This window comes from Equus asinus, chromosome 3 (assembly GCF_041296235.1).
Source record: "Equus asinus isolate D_3611 breed Donkey chromosome 3, EquAss-T2T_v2, whole genome shotgun sequence".
Lineage (NCBI taxonomy): Eukaryota > Metazoa > Chordata > Mammalia > Perissodactyla > Equidae > Equus > Equus asinus.
This window is the reverse complement of record NC_091792.1, coordinates 139494607-139515059: the sequence shown is the minus strand read 5'-3', so window position 1 is coordinate 139515059 and position 20453 is coordinate 139494607. Positions and strand designations below refer to the sequence as shown.

General features: G+C 37.0%; 1 pseudogene; it reads right to left on the bottom strand.

Annotated features, from left to right (window-relative positions):
- Window positions 1–3023: 3023 nt before the first annotated feature.
- LOC106840539 (splicing factor 3B subunit 6 pseudogene) lies at window positions 3024–3565 on the bottom strand (annotated as a pseudogene).
- Window positions 3566–20453: the final 16888 nt, after the last annotated feature.

Here is a 20453-nt window from a genome sequence, read left to right as displayed (position 1 = left end):
TTAGCCCAGGATTGGTTTTGGTAGAGGACCATAATCAAGTACAGAATCTCAAGCAAAAACAAGAATCCCAAAGAGTATTTCCTGGTTAGAAAAATTAATTAATTAATTCAACATAATGGAAGATAGCTATAGATCTTAGAAGTAACAGGTATCATAAATATTTTCAAAAGTCAGAGACAGAATTTCTGGAACTACTTATTGTGCCAACATTGTAGTCTTCTCTTACTTATCTAAAACTAGTTAAAGTAATTCATATACCTTGAACACTTACCATGCTGTCAGAAAAAGAAATAGGTAACAGGTAAGTAAAATTATGGTTGAAATAAATTGAGTTAATGTATGTAAAAGCATGTCAGAAACAGTATAATTATAATCATGTTTATTTTTTCTCACAATCTTATTTATTTTTCACTATTTGTCTTGCAACTGTTTGGTAGCACTTTGGGGTACTAGGAATACTGAAGTGAAAATCTATTTGTAGGAATGGTGTGGTGCAGAAAAAGGAAGAAATCCTTTAAAGTCAAATTATCACCAGAATTTTCATTTTAGTCTACATGATTGCCCTTTTCCTGTATATCTCTATTTGGTCTTCCAAGAAGTACAGACTGGTAGCTCCTCTTACCCTTTTCATATCTCCCAGAAAAACTCTGAAATAAAGTACAAAAAAAGGGTGAGAAAACTGGATGCTCCTCTGTGTTCTCACAGAATAACCAACTGATCTTCAGTAAATCAATTAATGCCCTGGAATTTCTATGCCCCCATCTGTAAAACAGAAAAAATTTCATCTGTCATAGTGTCTCAAAGAGGGTTATTATAAAATTAATATAAATTTAGAAATGAACTAATATTCAAGTTCCATAGCTAACATCCAAAAAAATAAATGGCAGACTCAGCTAGATGATATGGAATCCAGTGGGCTTGACCTGTGAATTTTAACACACCTACCTTTCCCAGTATTCTGTTTTTCCTTCAGGAAGAGGTAGAAAACTTTTAAAAAGAAAAATATATATATACACTCCCACTAAAATTTATTTAATATCAATAAAGCCATCAAAGATTTATATAATCCCCACCGTTAAAGGCCAATCTGTTGAATTGGTGTCAAATCTGCTGATATTTAAAAAGAAGGCTGGAAAGGAAAACAGGAGCAAAAACATAAAAATTTTAAAAATATATATTTTATGCTAAATGTTTTTTACTAGAGACAAAAACAAGCTACTGACGGGTTTTAAGCAGGGAAATGGTATAATCAGATTTTTATGTATCACTTGGAAAGAAAATTGCAAAGAAGCAAGGGTAGAGTCAGGAGAAGGTTGCACAGATCACCTGAGAGATAAAGATGGCTTCATCTAGGCCATTAGCAAGGAACTCAGAGAGAAGGAAGAAATAATTTCAAGATAGAGAAGAGGAGACTGGACAATACTTACTGATTAGTTGGCTGTGGGAAGTAGGGGTGAGGAAAGAGTCAAGAACAATGTGCAAATTTCTGGTGTGGGTCACTTGTAGTGCTTTTCATACAGTGGGGGTTCAGGGGAAGACCAGATTTGAAAGGAGATATGGTTAATATATCAGTTTTGGACTTGTATACATTGAGGTACCCATAGACTACCAATTGGAGCTGTCTAGTATAAGCATCTCTATCTGAATATGTATGTTTGAATATATACATATATACACACATATATAAGAAATATATATACGTGTATACATTTGAAGATTATGAGAGAGATGTGGACTAGATCTATAGAATTGGGAAGCATAATTATACGGAGAATATCTTCATCCGCAATGGTGAAGGAAATTCATTCTACAAATTTTCATCGGCTGCCTATTATGGATGAACCTTGATAAAGTTTCAGCTACACGATAGTAGAAAAACAAAATATGAGTATGTCTTTTGCTCCCATGATTGCACCATATCACCTAGGATAAGAATGCATAACAGGAGAACATGACTGAGAGCGGTATTATGGGAAGACTGAAATTTTGATATTGTTAGGAAAACAACAGAAAGTTGTCTGGCATATAATCTTTTTAATTTGTATATTTTTCACTTTCTGTCTGAATTTAAAGTAATCATCTTATCACTCTCTTAGACTGGCAGTTGAGAATTCCTGTTAACTTACTACTTTTTTAATTACTCATTCATTCATTCATTCGTTCTTTTTTTCTCCCAACAAGCATTATTGAGTGCCTCTAAGTTTCTTTTCAGGCATTGTTCTAGGTGCTAAGGATACAAAGGTGACTAAAACACAGCCTCTGAAGTCAAAACATACATAGTTTTTCCTCCGTTGAAATTTTATAATCTGTTGAAGTTTTTTCTATCATCATAGGGATTTTGATAGCTCCAAAAAAAGAAAAGGAAAAAAAAAGGGCTGACCCCATGGCTGAGTGGTTAGAGTTCTGTGCACTCCACTGTGGCAGCTGGGGTTCCCAGGTTTGGACCCTGGGTGCGGATCTGCTCCACTCATCAGCCACGCTATGGAGGCATCTCACATACAAAGTAGAGGAAGATTGGCACAGATGTTAGCTCAGGGCTAATTTTCCTCAAGAAAAAAAAATCACATACAAGCGAGGATTAAATGATGAGAATAATGAAAATGGAGCAAAACATTTCTGAAGAAGAAGGAGAGACCTGAGATGGTTGTTATTGCTATCCAACCGTATTTCTGATTCTCCTCCTACTGGGCAGACTCATGGCAGCATTGCTCTCCCTCACTTCCCTTGAAGTGAGGCACAACCATGTGATTCGATTTGGCCAATCAAACGCGGCCTTTAAGAGTCAGCCCACAGTTTGACATGTTCTCTGCCTCTGTTAGCAGTGCTGCACATAGTAGAGACTCCATCATCTTGGTATGTAGAATGAAAGAAATAAGCCTTTGTCACTCTAAGTTTCTAAGGTTGTGGAGGTTGTCTGCTGTAGTAGCCTATGTAGTCAATCCTGATGAATACAGGAACCAAAGTACAAATTAAAACAACAAAGGTCAACTCTCAAACTGACATTTTTCTTTGTTACAGTAAGCTACAGGTTTATTAATATAATATATTCTAACATATATCAAAGTTTCAAGCAGGTCGTTTTGAATCTCAAATAAGAAATCACAATATTCAGTTTTAATTAAAAACATACAAAGGGTAGTGGTTGCCACTCATGGGTCTTAGTCCAAAATGAAAATGCAGAAAACTTTTACTTTGGTGGATCTGTGTTGATGCCATATTTCTCTTCGAGAAGCTTCAACTTTTCTTCCTTCTCCTTTGTGTCCATCTTCTGAAATGCCCTGTTAGCACTATAGTACAAAACCGCAAGGTATCTGTTACACACATTGAATCCTGACAGGTGATCACACGTGTTCTTGGCATCAAAGACGTCTTCAGAGACCACATAAACTGTTCCCCTAGTTTCAGGTGTGTTCCCTACTCTGATTTGACGAGTAGGTCTATATTTTCCAAATATATCATACATTTCTTCAGCTGTGATTTTGCACGGCAAATTTCTTATATACAAAACCCGGTTTACTTCAAGTGGAAGTCGAATGTTCGCCCTCTTGGCAGCTTGCATTGCCATCTGCGCGGGCTGATGAGGTTACCGCAGCAAACATTGGAATTCCTCCTAACACCTCCGGAGCGCGCTTAGCTTCAAGTGAAACAAGGTGTCAGATGTGGGACACCAACATCCAGGCTCCTATGGAAGCTTTCTAACACTCCGGAATGTCGCTGTCTCACGCCGAGACGTGCTGACGTATACTCTCTTTCGGAAAGACGCTGGGCCTAACGAGCCTGAGGTAAAATGCAGACTGGAAGGTAGAATGTCAAGGGTTCCACAAACTGACTTTCATTTTACAGTTTTGACCGTGATTGCTCTGCTTATGATATGGGTGATGAGGAGGCGGAAATAAGGTAAAGAGGGACATGAGGGTGGAAATCTTTCTGCTTTTTACATCATATCACTTTGGTGATTGACTTTAGAGATGTGCTATGTATGCCATAGCCAGCATCTTTGACTTAGCAAAATTCCGATTTGCCTGTGACATGATGGAGACTTGAGGAGCACCAAATCAAAATGCTTGTGGAGACATTTGATTGGTGCTCTCCAGAGACTGAAATTCACTGAATAACTAGTTTCGGTTTTTTGCTGATAAATTATTTGAAGCATTGTAAAAGAAAAAGCTAACAGTTGACGGAAAGAGTTTTTTTCTGTATGCACTATTTCATTCAATGGATGCAACATGCTCATTTCTATTTCAAAAACTTGAAGGTCTGAATACCAAAAGTTGGATACTCCTGCTGTGATATCTTGAGAATCGCATGTTTGTTTGACTCTGGGGTAAGCTATCACTTAAGAGTCTCTTGGGAACTAGACAATATCAGAGAAAGCTAGGTGTTTATTTCATCAGCTTTTTGGCACAGAAAGCAGTTCCCTGTTTCAAGCTTCAGGCCACTTCACCTCAGTGTGCTGGACAGTTTAAATATCACCTTTCCGCATATAATAAGAAAACAATATCCTTAACAGGGAGTGATGGTAGAGATAATTAGAAAGGAGCAGCGAGTACAGACACATTAAAGCTGTACGCATTAACCTTAAACCAGAGCAACGTGGAGCAACTCACTAATGTTTAAGCTTTCTGTTCTGTCATGTGGATGACAGCAAATCTTTGGTGACTGGAATCAAGACCACAGGAGAGAGAATAAGAAGCCTGGATCTTCCATTAGATAGTTGATGAGAAATTCGAAGTCTTATTTTGTAAAATGTTAGAATGTTCTATACCAGTGATTCTCAGCTATGGATGATTTTGCTTCCAGGGGACCTTTGGCACTGTCTGGAGACATTTCTGGCTGTCTCTACTAGAGGGATGGGATTGGTGTTACTGGATATCTGGAGTGGTATCTAGAGCACACAATGACAGCAGCGTCAAGATAGAGGAATCCTGTTTTAGAGCAAGCTCCTCATTTTTTTTTTTTTTTTAAAGATTTTATTATTTCCTTTTTCTCCCCAAAGCCCCCGGGTACATAGTTGTATATTCTTCGTTGTGGGTTCTTCTAGTTGTGGTATGTGGGACGCTGCCTCAGCGTGGTCCGATGAGCAGTGCCATGTCCGTGCCCAGGAGTCGAACCAACAAAACACTGGGCCACCCACAGCGGAGCACGCAAACCCAACCACTTGGCCACAGGGTCAGCCCCATAGAGCAAGCTCCTCATTTTACAGAGACTATTTCTAAGGCTCCTTCACCCATGCCAAAATATTTACTAAATGCCCACTGTTATCCAAGGGCCTGTGCTGAGTGTATGGACTGAAAAAATGAACCAAATAGTCAAAATCCTGACAAAAAGATATCTGGGGATAGAGGAGGCAGAAAGAGATGTTATGACCTATAGTAATTCTTTCAGCAGAAACATCAAGTAAAAAATATCTGGGGGGCTGGCCTGATGGTGTAGTGGTTAAGTTTGCACTCTCTGCTTCAGCGGCCTGAGGTTCACAGGTTCAGATCCTGGGTGCAGACCTACACACTGCTCATCAAGCCATGCTGTCGTGGCATTCCACATACAAAATAGAGGAATATGGGCACAGATGTTAACTCAGTGACAATATTCCTCAAGCAAAAGGAGGAATATTGGCAACAGATGTTAGCTCGGAGCTAATCTTCCTCACCAAAAAAATAAACATTTTTTTAAAATGTTTAAAAAATACCCAGAATTTTTGAAGCCTGGAATTTTCCTGTGTTCTTGATTATATCCCCCTCTTATTCCACAAGGCCTGGTATCTGATAGCCTAATAAATGTTAAGTAAAAGAATAAACAAAGAAACTCATTATCATTTATTAAAATAGAAAAATCCAAAGTTATTTATTCAACTATTTTTATGGCATAATAAGGGATTCCAAGCACATCTCTAAATGTTGGGCATATTGAAGTTAATAAAAGAGGCAAAAATCTCTCTTCTCATGGAACTTATGTTCTAGGGAGAAGAAACATAAAAATCAAACACCTAAGTAAAATATATAATATTTAGGGCACTTAGGAAGAAGAATAAGAGCTGAAGAGGAAGAAAGAGAGATGATTTGCCCAAACAATTGATTTGTAGTAACCAATTCCACTGAAAATTACCTGGAATTTCCATGAAAATTGTCAAGGAAATTTTTATGCTTCACGGAATGTTTAAGCTTAAGATCGAAAAAAATAAAGGATGATGGTAGGGAGTTCTAGAGTGGAAGCAGGATTAAAATGTGAAGCAGCGTGGTCAGGGATAACCTACTGAGAAGGTGTCATCTGAGCAAAAGCCAGAAGAGGAGATGCAGTGAACCATGTGGCTATGAGAGCAGGGGCAGGGGTCAGAATATTCCAGAAAGAAGAAATGATGAGTGATATACAAGTGAGCTAATGTGCCTGGTGTGGACTAAACAACAGTAATAGAATAGAAGGTGGGTTCTTAGAGATAGAGGGACTGAGGGGTTGGGAGGTGGAATTAGAGTCTCACAGCTCATTGTGAAGACTTTGATTTTCACTCAAACTAAGATGGGAAGCCGTTGGCAGGCTTAGTGGTGGAGACAAGGATCTGACTCATGCTCTAACAGTCATTCTGACTACTGTGTTGAGAGTCTGAGGCAGTGAGGACGGACAAGGGGGAATGGAGGACTGGAGGGGAAGAGGTGAGAATGAGATTGGTGGGGAGGCTACGTCCACAATCCCAGTGACTGCTGATGACTTGGACCAGAGCAGAAGCAGAGGAGATCAGAGAAGTGTTCATTTTCTGTATGTATTTTTGATAATTTTGAAGGTAAGGCTAAGAGAATTTGAATGAAATGTGTAGTATGAGAGGAGAGGTCATGACTGATTCTAAAGGTTTGGTCCTGAGTGATTGGAGGTTTGGAGTTTTCATTTACTGAGATTGTGAAGACTATTTGAGGAGTAGCTTGAGGTGAGTGTGGGAGGGTAATATCAGGAGCTTCAGATTCAAAGAGTCATTGGTCTTAGGCTATTTACTTACCTAAAGGAGAACAATATGACTTGGAAGTCATTTGAAAAAATACTGAGTATGTAGCCAGGCAGGCTTCTCACAGTAGGTACCTAAGCTTGTACGCTTCATAATTCTCCCTTTCTCTTTTATTTATTTGACCTCAACTGCCTCTTTTGCATTCTCTTCAGAACAGGCTAGTTCTCACATATTATATTTCTGATTGTGCCTTTTTGCATGGTCCAAACTGAGTTCTGGCCCACATTTCATGCAATATAATAAAATTATCACTTCAAGTTTCCTCACACAACAAGATTAGAAATACTGATTAAGCCATGAGCAAATGCTTCAGAGGACCTGACATTGCACGTTCCTTAGCAGTAGCCCTGGGCTTCACCAATTTTGGGGGAAAATAATCTGACAGTTGGAATACTGTATTTTTGTAAAGATACGGAGAATTAGAAACTTCTCTTCCTTTGTATCAGAAAACATCTCTAATAGCAAAATTAATTCTTTCATGAACTTGGAAATGTCTACCAATTAAAAAGAACATTTTACTATGCAGACTAAAAATTATATAAATTGAACACAAACAATTATGTGGTCATGCATTACTCTGAAAAGAGTTTACAAAAAAGCCGATTTTTACTTTTCATTCCTACCACATCTGAGGTTATATTTGTGCCTATTTTTCTGTCTTGTGTTTGCTTTCCTCTTGTCAGGGCCACATGGATGCTCAGAGAAAACTGCAGTTTAAGAAGAAATCTTGATGTCCTTTGAGTTTTTCTTTTTCCACAGGAGATATACGAAATTAGTGTTCTATTCTTCTAACTTGTGTTTTGCTGATCAGTCCCCAAGTTTTACGTGATGTGTAGTGTTAATGGATTTGTGTACAATTTGCACACTTTTCACTCTTAGCACCTGTAGTCCCTTTTGCTGAGCCCACTAAAGTCCACATTTCACCCTTCGTAGTATCTTCTGTCCATTGCTGGTGAGTGTGATTGCACCTCCCAATTCACAATTTCCGAATGGGCGTGGATGGAAGGGGGAGAGGAATTAGCTTCGCATACAGAACTCACAAACTTTAAAGGACGAAAATTGCCCTCTGTAGACTGTAGAATTAAAGTACACCGTCTTGCATGCTTTGTTGAACTATTGATTCACTCCCTTCCATTTCTTGATCTCATGTTTTACAAGCATAAAGCTGCCCTGTGTATTAGAACCTTTAATGACAGACCTCATGAAGAAATATGGAGAGAGGAGATGAGACTTCCTGGAGGTTTACTATGTGAAAATATGCTTCCAAGGCAGCACAGGGATGTACATTACATACCACAGTAGAGTTTTAAAAGCTTCTTAGAAACCACAGCATTATGCCTTGACACTTCAGCTCAATATGGATTTTCTTCTGAATGTCTGGCCCTGCTAAGATCTTATAGAGAGCTAGTTTGTATCCCTTGATAGGAAAGGACAAACTTGGAGAAATTTGCAAAGTAATGAAGATTCTGAAGGTATGAACTGCCTTAACATTAAGGTTGGAGATCCTCAAAGCTCTGCATCTTATTTTTCATCTACTTTCATTTTAAGGGAAATATATGTGGCCTCTGTCCCTGCAGAGCAGTACATTTATTTTTAGGAAAATTTTTCAGTTAACATATTGGGCTATCAAACCACCTTCTCAGGCCCTTTGGCTGGTACATCGTCATATTTAGAGTTGCATCTGTTACATCCTGGATGTTGTGAAGAATCATGAATGAGGAGGAGAGAGAGAGTGATAGTGAGAGAGATTCAGAGAGACATAGAAACAGAAAATGTCTTGGGAAATTTCTGTGGAAGAAATAGTTGATGGGTTATAAAGAGGCAGCAAGTTTGCATACGATCTTTATACACACTTGGGGGCCCAAGTCATGCTTTGATAACAAATTAGAGGCTGAGATTTCTCCCTTCAAGACCAATCCTTACCAGGGTTATTTCATGTTATTTTCAGTGCTCTAGGAGATCTAATAGTGTGACAGTAACACAGTAAATGACAATAAGTGGAATCAGGCCCCTTTACTAGGTGTATTAATCTACATACTTAAGCATCTGGGAGTGTTACCAAAACCAAAGTGGATTCCCTCCTGGCAAGCTAAATCAGACTTTACACCAGAAGCAGTTGTCTCACAAAGTAAGGTATGTTTGCAGCAAAAAGAGACCATGAGGAATCATTTCCAAAGTCATGGTGTCCCCAAACAAAGGGAAACAGGGACCTTTTATTTCAGATTGGGAATGGATATTCAAAAAGGAGAGGTAGGTATTCGCTTGTGCAAGCTCATTTGGGAAATATGCCTCCACATACACTGCACATTAAGGCAATAAGGGCTAAACTCCTCCTGGAGAGGTCTTAGCATTAAAAATAAGGAAAAGGTCATAGGCGTAGCTCTTGTGGTGAGGCTTGCTCTGCTTCAGGGTGGTTGGTGATTGCATCTCCTTAACATAACAAAAGGGAAAAAACCAATTTGGAACAATGGTTAAATGCTTCCAAACCCACTCTTGAGTTCCTCAGGGGCGACTGGCTGGTGACAGGACTACTAGAAGACTCTTGCTTTACTAGTTTTTACAATCACAGTACTGGGGGCCTAAGAATTTAATTCAATTCTCACCCTAAGAATTCAATTCAATTCTGAAACTGAGAGGAGGAGTATAGAATCCCTCACGGGTAACCGTAAGAAAATAATACCAATGTAATGAGATGTTTGGCCATATCTAACACATTCAAATCGAAGAGAAAGAAAAATCTGAAAGAGCAGAGGAAGATTGTGTGTTAACATCGCACTATTTGCTATGGTGCTTCTTCAGACTGTTTATGCTAATTTCTATCTGGTCATCACTACCAGGTACTGATGATATAGTTTTGGAATATATTAAGTTGAAAAGAAATGAATACCAGTTGAGGAAGAGAGACTGTTCATGCACAAACTCTAAAAATATGTAATTTTGACAACTAGATTATTAGATCTGATGCTAATGTGCGGCAAAAGAAATATCTCTATTCCTCATACATGGAAACCTGACAATAGTTTGAGGGGACAATTAGAACATGGTTTGGGTGATAAATGTATTTAACATTCCTGCGTGATTAGGTTAAAATTTCACTAGAAATGTCTTAAAACTATTTTGGAAACTGAAACTTATCCCTGTTCTTGTATATCTTAGCACATATATTCTGCAGTAAACCTCTTCTTTTGAATTGAAACAGTTCCAATCCAGTCATGTCATAGATCCATTCATACCCTCAGCAATGGCTCTAGCCCCCTTAAAATAGAGAAAAGCAATATTTTGAGTCAAAATCCATTTGTCTTCTAATTCACCAATAGCTGGCACATACGGCATCTGGCAGACAGTAGTCATACAATATTTTTCCCAAGTGCAAGAAAACACATACGTTTAATGACATCTGTGATGTTCACGGCATTCACGTTTGCTATGTGATGAAACTAGTTTATAATTCAGGGTTAGCATCACAGAACTGCTTCCTGCATTTACTTGAAGCACAATATAAAATGACAATGTCATTTACGCAAATCTTCAGCTCCTAACTTCAATGGATGGCATATTTAATCTAGACAGTCATATTAAAAATGTTCGTACTCAGATCAAAAATTAGGCGTGAATATTGCTTCAAGCATTTAGGACAGTTTAGATCAAATGATGCTTAAAGTATTTTTAAAAGTTGTTTTCCTATTAATCTATTATTATTAAACAAAAATGATGATTTATATTTTATATTTTATTTGATGGAACAAATATTTTGAATTTGGAGATAACCTAATCAGAAATTAAAGCCTCTTTGAGCTCACAAATGCAAAATGTCTTTTTTAGAAGCCCCATTCACAATTCCAGGCTCCAGAGCAAGATTGTCACAGATCTGGCCTCAAGTGAGTTGTTGGCTCTGTGAGGAGGATTTACTGCCATTACTCGTGCTGTGATTCAGATTAAGCCACTTGCAGCTTCAATTCACAAGCACTTATGAACATTCTCACTCCGATTTTCTTAAGAGTCCCTTAAACTTCAGGCGGTTGTGTTGCATAATCACAGCAGCCCATTTCCTTTAAGTGCTGGATAAAGTCAACGCTAATAGAACCTTTACCAAACTGCACAAATGCAAAAGAAAATTATTCTGCCGCTGAAGTTTAGTAAACACCTGCTCTTACCTGATGTGGGTGAGGGCTTCAGTAGGAATTGCTGTATGTATTAAAGCAGGTAGGGTTGAAATTATATTATTACTCATCTCGTGGGAAAGTAATTTAGTCCCAATTCTTGTAAGAAAAATTCTTCTGTGATTTGAGCCCCTTCAGTGAAAACAAATATACAAAGAAATTAAATAAACTCTGATGTCGGATGCCTTATTCTTTTTGATATTTTTCTCCTCTCCTGTTTCAGCAACCCTGGGTTTGTGAAAAGACTGGGCACATGATGTACACAAGCACACCGATGCTTTGCCTCTAAACTTGCTGTTTTCTCTCTCTGCCCCTGAAATAAAGCCTGTGCACGCCACCAACAACACCTATGTTACCATTGTGACCAACAGTGTACTGAAGCCCTCCAGAGGACAAAATCTCTAACTTTTGCCATTTAAGTGAAGAGAATAGTAAACTCCTGTCCTGTGGTGCACTCTGTGGTATAGACCCCCAATCTTAGTTTATGTTCCCTGGATCTCAAATATATTATAGATAGAGACCTTTTAGTTTCTAGGCTATGGCATGAGTGGATAGGGGCTGGATTGAATGAAAAGACAGGGGTAGAAGCTGCACTTTGTTCTCACACAGCTTATGTGCTTAGGAGCCTATGAGCCTGTGACTTCTTTTCCCTATAGAATGTCAATTTCCAAACTGAGCAATGGCATGGATAAGTATACTCCCGCCATGGGGAAGCCTGATAAGGATAAGGATAACATAGTCTTACATGGGAGAAAGTAGATGGTTGTAAATAACATTGCAATTCATGAAGCTTTAGAAGTCAGGATTAATAAATAACTGGCAAGCAATAGGATATATTGGAGTATATATAAGGAAGCCATTTGCTGTAAAATTAATTCGGAAGGAACTTGTTTTTCCAAAAGGATCTGATATGGCTATTGAGTATTCACTGTATATCTTCTTTAAGTATTTACTAGTCTCAAAGACAAGAACACTGTCCTTAAAGATAAGGATGTAACTTCCCCTACATCAGCATTTCCTTAAGGATAAACCTCTCTCCCTAAACTAAGGAAATTGCTGAGCTACTGTGCTCAACATGTGACCATTCACCTTGAGACCACAGACCCACTGTGTTCACTGAATTGCTGTGCCAGCAAAGCAACCTTGTGACTACTGTAAAACGGTCATTCCAATCATATGTGATATGCACTCTTTGATGGTATATAACCGCTCTGTACACTCCCACTTCTTTGGAGTGCTCCATTCCTTTGTGAAAGGACTCTCCCGGGCTATGTGGTCCTCAGTTCTGGCTCATAATATAAACTCACCTCAATTTTGATTTATAGATTGGTTATAGATTATTTGTGTTGACAGGATGAAGAATTTTGACTTTCTTTTTAGTGTGCTTGAAAATCATTGAATTAAGTAGAGAAATCATTTAATGTACTTTATAGTTTTAACCATCTGGTGGTGGCTGTGTGAAGATTAGATCACATAGAACTTAGAGGGAGTGAAAAGGTCCAGTTAGAAAGCTATAGCTCTTCATAAAAGGGATGCATAGGGTTCTCTAGGGTGGTAAAGAGACAGAGAAAAATGAGTGAAATTGGGATATGTTTGGAATTGTGTCAATAGAAATTGTATGAGTTGTATGTGGTGAACAAAGAAAAGAGAGGACTCAATGATTGTCTGCTTTCAGAGTTCCTCTTTGAGATAAAAAGGATCATTAGCCTTTAAAAGAGGCCTTCCCATTCTGCTTATATCCCCAGTAAGAATTAACGCTTGCCAAAATCTCTGTGTTTATGATATCTGATGATTTTAAAGAAAGTGCTGTCAATTCCAGGGCACCAAGTCATATACAACTTTAAAATTTTTTTTTTTAAATATAACACATAATGCTTTCCTTATATTACCATAATGTTTTTTTTTTTACAGTTTAAGACTTTTTTTTAAGTAAAAACAAATACAAGTATTTTGCCTCCTTGAAAGTTGTCTGTATTCATACCTCTATTTCCATTATTGTTTACTTTTCTCCTTCTGCTCTCCTTTCTCAAACTTTCTTTTCTACACTTTCTTACCTATAGTTCTAGTCTGGTGGCACACCAACCTTTACCGTCCATTCCCTTCATTATCTCATTTCTGTCCTCCTTTTCATCCACCTGCCACAAAGTTTGCCTTTTTGTCCTTTACATCTTGTTTTCACATTCTTACTGGACTGAGAAATACTTCTCTCAATTAAATACTCTGCTAACATAATAGGTTGTGAGTTTACTCCAATTTAAGAGAAGTGGCACAAGGAAGTCCACCTAATTATTTCTATTCTAGAGAAAATGGGGGCTTGCAAGTTTTCAGAGAAAAGTCAGTTCACTTTCTAATTTTGTGAGGTGGCCTAGTCAATTTCTAGCCTGCTAAGGTTCAGAGGAGTAGTTTAAGTGGGAGAAAGGATGGTACACTGAACAGTATATCCACACTCATTTCTCATTGTATTGCTTTCTCTTCTCTGTTTTTACACTGCCACATATACTAAACTTAAGTGTAAATGCTAAAGTCAAATAACAATTGTTTATAACACCTATGCCATTCTTGTCCTCCAGTTGTTTCAGTGAAATGTGTCTGCCTATATTATAGATATGCATTCATCCCTCCATTTTTTCTGTTACCATACTTTTAAGAAAGAGAAAACAAATTAAGAGAGTCAATAAAGCATTGCTTTAAACACACACACATATGCATACACATACCATATAAAATCCATCTAATCCATCTAATATAAAACATCTGGGTAAAATATATTTATTTCTTCATTCCACAACAATTTATTGAATCTGTACTATGACAGGTACTATGCTGGATGCTAGTAATTCAAAGATGTGTAAGACAGACATGATCCTGTTTGTATCGGCTCTTAGAGTGGAGTGAAGTTTTTAAAAAGCAAGTCACCACTCCCATTATGCCACTTGCAGTTTGGACAATGTGAGGACACATTCAGGCCATTGTATTTCTCCCTTTGTGAGATTCTAAATATACCCACACATTCTAAGACTGAATGTGCTGCTTCTCTCTCAGCACTGTCAAAAAGAACAGGCAAGTCTTAATTTAATATCTAAGAAAGTCCTAGATGCTCGTTATCCTTTGATGCTTGGCTTACTGAGCACTTTCCACAACGAAGTCCTTTCATTTATTTTTTGCCCTCTGAATCAGATAAAACTTTCCTGCACATTTAGTGCCTTCATATGAGCAATACCAAAGGGAATCATAACATAAATAACCACTAGTGTAATTTCTTCATTTCCCTATAAAATATTATCATAAAGGATTATGTTCTATATCATCTAAAAAATGGATCATTTTCCTTACCACATGTAACTCAGCTTTGGAAGATGACACTGTTAATATGCTTCCATTTGGCTTTTTCCTAACATTGGGGACAATAATGATCTGTAGTTTTCCAAAGAATAACAACCAAAAAGGGGATAAAAACATTTTCTAATGTTCTAGTGTTTAATTGCTTTTTTAAAGGGAGGCTTTCTATTAACTTTAATTAAACATTTAATAGAGATTGCAGCCAGAAAATATATTTTCCTATTGAAATTAAACCACTTCTCCCAGAGAAAACAGTGCAGGTGTCTAATGAGAGATCAGATCGACCATAAAGTTCTGTCTGTCTCCTTCCTTTTCAGAGTAATTACTGACCTGTTATTAACACTCCAGGGAAAAATCCTTCCACGGTTTACGTTTCCAGATCACTCTCTCCTTTGTGTGTGACTACACTAAATACAGGATTTATCTTTTGTTCGGCTTGTGCGGGAATAGATACTTCAGTTACTAATTCTTTGTCTCATTAGGAGCACTAGAAAATGAAAGGCTGCTTCCTGCACAGATCAAAGCTGTCCCCTCAGCTGCAGAGCCTTTTACACACCTTGGAGAGATGTGGTGTGAAAGCCTCTGTGTGCCCAGGGGGTGAATGGAGGAGGTGCAGAGTTCTACCTTCTGACCTAGGTTCTTTCGACATGTCTTTTAAATCTTTCCCAACTAGCACTGCTCTCGTATTCTCCAGCTTCTGTCAATTCATTAAATGCTGATTTAGATTTTTATGGTAAGATTTGTCTCAGATGAGAGTTACGGTAAAGCTCATCATTAAACCTACATGTGCTGTATGTAATTTATGGTTCCATTTTAAAATCAAATCCACCATAATAAATTGTCTCAAGACTTTGAAGATACATCATGCAGTTAGCTTTTTCTTGCAGCGTGATTTATAAAGACAGGATATGACTTTATGCCTGAGGAATATATTTTATTTAGAGTACAACAATGCCTTGATGGATTTGTCATAAATTATCTCAAAAGAAGAGTATCTCGGAAAAATAGTAAGACACCTAATGATCCACATCCGACATAATGGCACCAGGATCATTTTGGAAATATAACAGATATTCAGGAAAAATAATTGAGAAAAAATTTCCTACTTACCTTGAATTTTATCAGTTGCTATGTGAAAACTTTTTCATACTTTGGGTCTAATTTACCTTTTCTGTCTTAAGCTTAAATTCTGAAATAGAGTTCTTTCATATTTTATTACAGTTCTACTAAGGGACTCATCATTTTACCTCTAGACAACCATAATATTTTCATGATTATTCGTCTATCCTCCTTTATTACTCCCATGCCCAAATCCATCCTTTAAATTATTGTTGAAATCAGCCATGTAAGGTAAAAATGTGATTGTGAACCCCCAATGCTTGTCGGAAGTATTCTGGTGGGTTTCCACTGTTTATAGGACATAGTTCAAACATTTTTTTTCTGCTAGGAAATATTCACCCTGAGCTAATGTCTGTTGCCAATCTTCCTCATTTTTTCCCCCTACCCAAAGCCCCAGTACCTAGTTATATATGCTAGTTGTAGGTCCTTCTAGTTCTTAAATGTGAGCCACCACCACAGCATGGCAACTGACTGAGGAGTGATGTGGTTCCACAACTGGGAACTGAACCCAGGCCACTGAAGCAGAGCGTACCAAGTATTAACCACCAGAGCATAGGACTGGCTCCGGTTCAAGCATTTTTAATGAGACAAACAAGAATCTTTCTTAATTGGTATCAATATTCTCCTCCAAATCAAAATTCACCATGTTATAGATTGTACTTAACACTAGAACAATATTATTTTGGGTCTTACCTCATTACTTTGTGTATCTCATTTTTCCCATATATACTTGCTGTGCACAAACTGTATTTAAAGTATTGCTCTGTGTATTGGGTGAGCAAAATTGGACTCAGTCCCCGACCTTACGGTTCTTAAAATCTAGTAGGGAGACAGATATTAATCAAATAATCACATAAATAAATATAAAATTGTACTGTGATGAGTGGCATAAAAGAGAGAAACATGGTGATATTTATACCTGTCAGAGAGGAACGTAATCAAGTCACAGAAATCAAAGAAAGCTTTCCTAGGGAAGAACTTCATTGCAAAGATCTGAAGGATAGAGATGCGTTTTTTTGCAAGGAAAAGAGGAGAAGAACACTGTAAACAGAAAGAACGCCAGCTACTTTCCTCCAGGCTTTCATTGGTCTCCTTGAGCTTTTCCTCTGCCTGAGGTTACTTTTCCTTTCCACATTTTCCACTTTCACCAGATTCAAAATTGACATCCACTAGAAAACTTCCCTCACTCCTTTCTTATCAGACAATAAACTTCCTTTATGCTCCTCTCAAAAGAGCACATCACCCCCATTATATTGTTTCTGTACTAAGTGGTGGTGTGGGGAGAGGAGGAGAGAGAACTAACAGAGCTGCCCAAATAGACACCTTTGTTTTCTATCAAAAATCTACCTATTCATTAAGGTCAAATTTAAAAAATAATCTAATGTTCTTTATAAAGTCATTCTAGATTTTCTAAACCATATATATTTTCTTCCTACTTGAAATTCCAAATATTTAGACTTATTTTATGGGACTGCTTTATTCTGCTTTTATGCCTTTTTTTGTTTTTTTTTTTTTACATCTACCCAACTGTAAGGAATTTCAAAATCCTTAAGAATAGTCTCCAGGTTTACTCATCACTTAATTCAGCAGTTTATGTATTTTTATTGAATTTATGAGATAAAATAAAATTATTTCTCTTTTTGCTCTCATCCTTTACTTCTGTTTTTTTTTTTTTATATTTTAGTTTGCTTTATGTCAAAGTCTCTATATCCCTTCATTGATCGCTAAAACTTTTGCCTGTCCATCTGAAGTGAAACTATAAATACAAAGTATAAGAGTCACCAGACAAATTTCTTGGGCATGTTTCTTAACCAGGGTTTCTCAACCTCAGCAATACTGATATCATTATTGGCCAGATAACTTTTTGTTCGGGGAGCTATCTTACGCATTGTAGGATGTTTAGCAGCATCCCTCGTCTCTACCCACCATATGGCAGTAGCAACCTTCCCACGATGCCCCAGTTGTGACAACCAAAAGTGTTTCTAGACTTATCTGCCAAAAGTCCCCTGACTGAGAACCACTGCTTTTAACTATCAGAGTCCCAAATTCCCCAGATAGAAACTAGGAACTCTAAGGATTTTGAGGAGACCTTAATGTTCATAGAATGCCTGCCAGTCTGAAGCAAAGTAGATGTTTAATGTTTATTATCATGATATTTATAATTCTATTTCCTGTATTTTTCCCAGTGAGAACTGTTATCATGTTGTCCTTTTAAGCCAAATCACCATATTGCTCCAATAATTTAAGGGAATTATTTTCAAAGTCTTGAAAGATTTTGTTGTTGTTGGGGTAAGGTGGGGGAGAGGAGTGTGTCAACTTAGCTCCTTTAAATATTCATATTTGTTTTTCCTGAGGAAGATTCACCCTGAACTAACATCTGCTGCCAATCTTCCTCTTTCTCTTTTTGTGAGCCACCACCACAGGGTGGCCACTGACAGACAAGTGGTGCAGGTCTGTGCCTGGGAACTGAACTTAGGTGGCCGAAGTGGAGTGCATCAAACTTAACCACTAGGCCATTGGGGCTGGCACAGCTCCCTTAAATTTTACTTTTGTGTAATTATGATTTTACTTATTTTCCCAAAAAGTACAACCTTGCATTTTCCTCTTTTGTCTGTCAGGTTTCTACCCACTCACACTGACAGTGAAATTTTGAAATGGATCTTAGTTGATTTGATATTTCAGTGTGTGGGAGAGATTAGAATCATTGGCAAGCCATATTCATATTCTCTTTCTTCTAGATCACTTACAAAAATGTTAAATAAGACAAAACATCCACCCAGTACCAACTGCAATTCTTAAACAATTTGTGGCACAAAAACTTGTGCAACATTGCTTAAAGCAATAATTGATTCCCCTCTGACCACATTTGTATGTAACTCCTCAAGGAACTATTAAGGCAAACATTTTGCGTGCAAGACGTTTTCATTAAGAGAACCTTATCCAATCTAAGAAGTAAGTACTTCCCTAATCTTAAACTGATGCACCCAATTCTGTTCTACAATGTTTACTTAAAATTGCAAATTAATTTCTTGATAACATATGCACTCTTTTTATCTTCCTGAAATGTGTATTGTTTATCAGTTTATTTAGTTAAAAACTCAGATGATTTATTATAGATTCCTACTATTTTGCTTTATAAAATCAATGCAAAATTAGTGGTATTGTTTTCTTATTCTTTTGAAACACCACAATTAGTGTTAATGATGTCTATACTGTTCTTATTTAACTGTGAAGGATGTAATTTTTAAAGCATATGCCTCCAAATTGGTGGCAAATTTAATTTAATAAACTCAGATAGATATTAGACATATGTTCCACTGTTACTAATTATAGAATCACTTTAAGGCATGCAAACAAGAGTTTTTACTTTTTCCCAGAAATTTAACACTTTTGATTTATAGCCTAATTGTTTTCTTCCATTCATATATTCAATTAAACATTTTCAGGTTTATATTTTGTTTTCTAATTTGATTCTAGACTGCTCACCAAGGTAAAATATTAATTTAGATTAAGGAAAAGTCAAACAAAGACATACTTTAGATGATAAGAAATAAAGATAAAAACATAGAAGTCTTAAGCTGTGGGAAATATTCCAGCTCATTCAGATCCTAACTACCCATTAGCAAATGAAACAATACAGAATGTGAAAAATTATTTTTAAATGGTTACACAATTGCTTTCTGGGTCCTACTTGGATGTTGCACTGCTCTCTTGATTTACAGTTCAACAATATTTGTAACACATCATTGAGTCAAAAATTTTTGGAGGTGCCACAGACCTACAAGTCCTCTAATCTCTCTTCTCTCTTTGGGAGCTTTTTAAAGGACGAAGTGCTTCACTCTCTCTAAAGATGCATTGTCTCTTTCTCTCTATTTGTTCAGCATATCTCCCACATACTCCCAGTCTCTTTATAAATTCTACCACTGGCTTTAGTTTTGTTCTCTAGTTCAGCATAGGACTATTCTTCAAATGTTGAGAACAGCCTTCATAATGGACATCCCACGTTTTTTCAGTTGCTTTAAATACATCAATTTCAACAATCCAGCCGGATAATTTCTTATAAGAATATTCTAATTTGCTATTATTTCTTGTATTCCTTAAAAAAGGCTGTACCTGGAATTGAACACAAATTTTCAGGCATGGTCAAACTTTTGAAACATTGCTGCCCTTGTTGTAAATATTGTAATTGTGTTTATGAAGCCAGCCTGAAATTTTATTAACTTGGGGAAAAATCAATTCAGTTAATTCTAATCTACCCTAACCGTTGCACGAAGTGTGGTAGCTAAAAGATGAGTAAGACATGAATCTTGCTTTCAGGTATACAGTAGGATTAACAAAATGATGTAAGTAACAGCTAATCAGGAAGAGGAAAATAATAATTCTTACTGGAAATTGGAGCAAAAATAAGGATTTAATATCTGATCTAAATTTTTGCAGACAAGTGTGATTTGTCAAGAAGGAGAATAAATGAAAGCTATTCTATGTTATGAAAATAAAGTATATAAAAGAAAAGAAGACCATAAATGAATAATTTATTTTGTGGAACTATAATAGCCATCTATTTTCAGGTCGTAGATTAAAAGGGGATATGATGGTAGGAAAATAATGAAAGAGATTTTTAAAAAACGTGCGCATTTCAAAATCTTTTGTTTGAAATTGTTAGAAAATGCAATCTAGGCTGTAGACTGGCTTAAGCCAGGAAAAAAAAAAAAAAGAGAAGAGAAGAAAAAATATTGGGGTTAGAGATTCTCATAAATCTACCAGGATCTGATCTCTATTTCTCTCAGTTCTGCTCTCCTTGATGTTGCTAGAACCTACTTGATACCAAGCTGACTGTCAATAGTCCA